Here is a 5,000-nt window from a genome sequence, read left to right as displayed (position 1 = left end):
GTTTGGTTGTAGTTTCTGCCTTCAAAGTTTGTTTGATATATATATATATATATATATATATCTTTTTTATTTTTTTGTTATATATATATTTTTTCTTTCTTTTTCTTTTTTTTTTCTTCTTTCTTTTTTCTTTTTTTTGCTTTCTTTCTATTTTCCCCCTTTTTTTCTTCTTTCTTTTTTTCCTTTTTTTTCTTCTTTCTTTTTTTTCTTTTCTTTCTTTTTTTTTTTTGCTTTCTTTCTATTTTTTCCCCCTTTTTTTCTTCTTTCTTTTTTTTTTCCTTTTTTTTCTTCTTTCTTTTTCTTTCTTTTTCTTTTTTCTTTTTTTTTTTGGGGGGGGTTCTTTTGTTTCCGATTGTTGCTTGTTATTATAATTGCTAGTATTAGTAACAGTAAAAGGAACATTATTATCATTAGTATTACTGGCCTCATCATCATCATCATTATCGATATTATCATTATCATTATCAGTTTTATTATCATTATCATTAACATTTTTATTTTCATTATTATTATCACTACTACCAATATCATAATTGTTGTTGGTGTTGCTATTATCATTATCCTCATAATTGTTATTACCATAATAACAGTTATTAATATTATCATTATTAGCATCATCATTAGCATTACTATAATATCACTATTATAATTATAGTCATTATCTATATAACTATTATCATCATAAACATTATCACTGTCATCACTATTATCATCACTATTATCATTATCATTTTCACCACTATCATTATCATCATGATTATCATTATTATCATTATTATTATCATTGCCATTATCTTTATCCTCCTCATTATTATTATTGTTATTGTCACTATTATTATTATCACTGTCCTTGTTAATACTATCATTATAATCGTTATCATTATCATCAGCATTATTATAATCATAATCATCATTATAATTGATAATTTTATCATATTACTGTTATCCTTATCATAATGCATATCATCAATATCATAATTTTTGTAATTTCATTTCTAATCATTACAATCATCATTAATATTTACTATTATCATTAATCATTATTATTAATATAATCATTACATTTATCAAACGGAATAGAGTGACTGAAAAGCGAACTACTAAATCCATCATAATAACATTAAGGGAAATTGACCCTAAAGGGATTTTTCGATTTTCTTGCCACGGGAATCTGTTTGTTTGTTCGTTTCACATATTTTTTTTATTCTTCTTTTTTTCTTTCGTTTCTTTGTTATCTAATGTTTTAGATGCGTCACTTTTTCATTCTTGTTTTATCTTTATGATATAAGTTTTATTTTGTTTAGCTTTTTTTCTCGTTTCTTCGTTTTGCTTGTTATTTTTTTCTTGCAGAATTGCTCAACTTTCTTTGGTTTTTGCTTTCTTTTTTATTTTATTTCTCTCTCCTTATTATCTGTTTCTCCCCTTCTATCTACTTCTTCCTCTCATTTTCTTTGTCTCCCTCTCTATATTATTATTCTTTTCTTCTTCTTGCGCCCTTTCTTCCTCCCTTTATCTTCGCAATACTCTTAATTTCCCTTCCAACCATTACACCTCCTTCCTTATTCTTCTTTGTCTTCAGTTAACCACCTTTTCCTATCTTCTCATCGTTAATTTCCCTTCTTCTTTTATTCGTCTATTTCCTATCTCTCTTCTCTCTCCTCTCTCTCTCTCTCTCTCTCTCTCTCTCTCTCTCTCGCTCTCTCTCTCTCTCTCTCTCTCTCTCTCTCTTTCTCTCCCTTCCTCTCTCTTACAAATCTTTATTCATATATGCAATTCAGGATCTTTTCCTTTCTTTTCTCAACCGTCATCCTTCTCCCATCTTCTGAAGACCCTTTAATTTCCTCAAGACACCTATTTTATCTTTCTAAAGCATCCTTTTCTTCGCCGCACAATAAACGTTTTAACAAGACCCCGTAGTTTTGCTAACGAAGACGTTGGGCTGATGAGCAAGTCTTCATAAGTTAACGATTATCACGGGGAAACTTGTGTGTTCCCGAAGGCACTGTTCTGTTTCTGGCGTCTGTCATTTGTCTTTTTTTTTCTTCTTCTTCTTCTTTTTTGGTCTTTTTGTGTGTGTGTTTTTTTTTTTTTTTGGGGGGGGGTTGATTATTTTTTTGTTTTGTTTTTTGTCGTTGTTGTTGTTTTGTCTTTTATTTTATTTTTTTTCGTCTATTTTATCGTTTTTTGTTTAGTATTTGTCGATTTGTTTTTCTTTTGTATTTTTTGTTGTTGTTGTACTTGTATTTTCTTTTCGTTTTTCCCCTCTATTTCCCCTTCCGTTTCTCTAAAGGGATTATTTTCTTTACTTTCTTTTTTTTTACTTCCTCTCTTGTTTCCATTTCCTTTGGATTTTTCTTACTTTTCTTCATTTTTCTCTTTTCCCAATCATTTATTATTTGTGGTTCCTCCCTTACTTGTTATGCCTTTATTCCTTATCGGTTTTATTTTGTGGTCTCACCCGAAGGCTAACGAATGATCTCTCTCTCTATCTATCTATCTATCTATCTATCTATCTATCTATCTATCTATCTATCTATCTCTCTCTCTCTCTCTCTCTCTCTCTCTCTCTCTCTCTCTCTCTCTCTCTTCTCTCTCTCTCTTTCTCTCTCTCTCTCTCTCTCTCTACTCTCTTACTCTCTCTTCTCTCTCTCCTCTCTCTCTCTTTTCCTTCTCTCTCTCTCTCTCTCTCTCTCTCTATCTCTCTCTCTCTCTCTCTCTCTCTCTCTCTCTCTCTCTCTCTCTCTCTCTCTCTCTCTCTCTCTCTCTCTCTCTCTTACAAATCTTTATTTACTTATGCAATTCAGGATATTCTTTAAATTTCTAAGTTAAAAAGAACTTATGGCATAGCAATCCATGTTATGGCTAAAACCAACATATCAAGAATTATAAAAATTCATTGTTTAAAAATTTGTGGGAGGAATCACTTTTATATTGAACCTTTTGTGGGAGGACATATAACATGAGATATATATATGATTTCTTTTAATGGAATTTGACCTCATGTGTATATTTTGTGGGAAATTTGTCATGTATTTTGTATTTTTTGAGGGAAGTTACTCAAAAAACAACTGATATGCAACGTGACTTAATTTGAGTAAATGAAATGAATTAATGGTCAAAGTTATTGTGCACACCTAACATTGATATTTGTGTGATGAAAGTTTTTTTCAGTATCAATTAATTTACTTTTTATACCCTTATCTAGAACGCAACTGTATTGTTTACGGTGAAAAGACTTGAAATAATTATCACGTTTTTTTATCTGTCATTAATACATCTTTACAATATTTCCGCGAATTATTGAACATCCATTACTATTTTTTATATATTCCTTTGAAACAAGCGCGCCTGCACAAAAATACAAACCTAATCGTGCTCATTATCTATGATAGAGTGTAATGTGCTAATAATATTTGATTTATGGTCCCAGGATTTTCGATAATAATCCTTCATCGCTCAGGAATTGATGTAACCCAATTACCGCACTGATTTCCTGGAGATATTTCCTCATTTAGTTGCATTTAGGAATGGGCTGAGTAATCCTAACTGATAAGCAAATATCTATCGATATATAATTGCTCATTGTCAGTTGGCCGACTCCACCATGAAATCCTACTTCATGCTTTATAAAAAAAAAAAAAAAAAAAAAAAAAAAAAAAAAAGTGTTTTTTTTCTAACAATGTGTATCTCACGAAATAGCCGTGATTTAAATAACCACTAAAAAAATAGTGTTAAGAAATCTACACTTCTACACTTCTTATTTCTTTCTTTTACCCTAATACAAAAGTGTTTGACTTTCCTGAAAAAGATGAAAATTTCTGAAAGGATTAGTTTAGGCGGTACTTTTGTTGTCCCTTATTCAGAATCTTTTCCTCGTCGCTTACGTGTCATCCTCGGGAACAAAATTAAGGAAAGGAGCATCATTCCACACGGGAGATAAATCTGAGAATCAAAGGTATGAGAAAGTTATTATAGATGACAAATGGTTATTCTTGTAACTGTATCGTTTATGCAGTGTGTTTGTGATTAATTGCGAATAAAGAATATGGAACTTGGTTTCTCTTAGTTTAGTGGCTTTATTTGCTTCTATCACTAAATCTGATACAATTCTAGCTATGCGTGATTTAGCTATGTGATTGAAATATGTTGTGGGAATAGTTTGTGGGATCTTGTGGGGAGCAAGCAATCTCCTGCCGGGGAAGTGATCAGGATCAAAGCAGTGGCACTGAAACTAATATAAATAAAATATATTAAGACATTAAGGAGTGTAAAGGTATGGTGAAGCCGTTAATGATAGACCCTTCGTTACACTTGCTGAGTATTGAGTGTTTGAAATCTTGTGTCTGCTTTAAAGGCATTCCAGAGAGAAAAGTCCACTGGCCTTGGCTGGTATTGGACCATGGAACATACACTTCATCTTTACTGGAAATGATGCTCTTATCGCGAATTTTGTGCATTACTGTGAGTGCTGCCACATCTCTTCCATGTTGCAGAGTCATACGCGGTGCAGGGTACTTATTTTGACTAACACTGTCAATTAGATGTTAAGCTCGACGTTGAACTTTGTCCAAGAAATCCCGGTGAGTCTATGATGCCGACACCCATGACAAAGGTGCATATTCCAGGAAGGGACCGATTTGGGCATTATACAGCACTCTCCTTGGGATAGCCACTTTAGTTGAAGCTCACTTTGCAGTTTCCTTTTAGATGCGTGTCGCTCCTCGGGGAATGATCAATACATACTCCTAAGAAAGAGATGTTGTTGGTCATTTGCAATACGCTGCTCCCAAAGATGATTTTACCATTAATGAAGGACGTGGCTGCTATGGAACTTGAGATGACCATCGGTGGATTTGTTTCTGCCACAGGTCTCAATCGGTTCCCATGCAGGGGTCACTCGGGAAATGACAGAATACATTCATCGTCATATGAATGTACTCTGAGTTCGGGAACGAGCTCTATGAGAAAATGGGTTCTATTACTGATGCTTTTATGGGGTA

General features: G+C 32.6%; 1 pseudogene; it reads right to left on the bottom strand.

The window, feature by feature from the left end:
* Window positions 1-4,305: 4,305 nt before the first annotated feature.
* On the bottom strand, window positions 4,306-4,845 carry LOC147468977 (uncharacterized; annotated as a pseudogene).
* Between the last annotated feature and the right edge of the window lie 155 nt (window positions 4,846-5,000).

The sequence above is a fragment of the Penaeus japonicus genome, unplaced genomic scaffold (assembly GCF_977035675.1).
Source record: "Penaeus japonicus unplaced genomic scaffold, GWHDUDI00000001_assembly GWHDUDI00000025, whole genome shotgun sequence".
NCBI lineage: Eukaryota > Metazoa > Arthropoda > Malacostraca > Decapoda > Penaeidae > Penaeus > Penaeus japonicus.
Note: the sequence above shows the minus strand (reverse complement) of the source record. Positions and strands in the feature narration are given on the sequence as shown.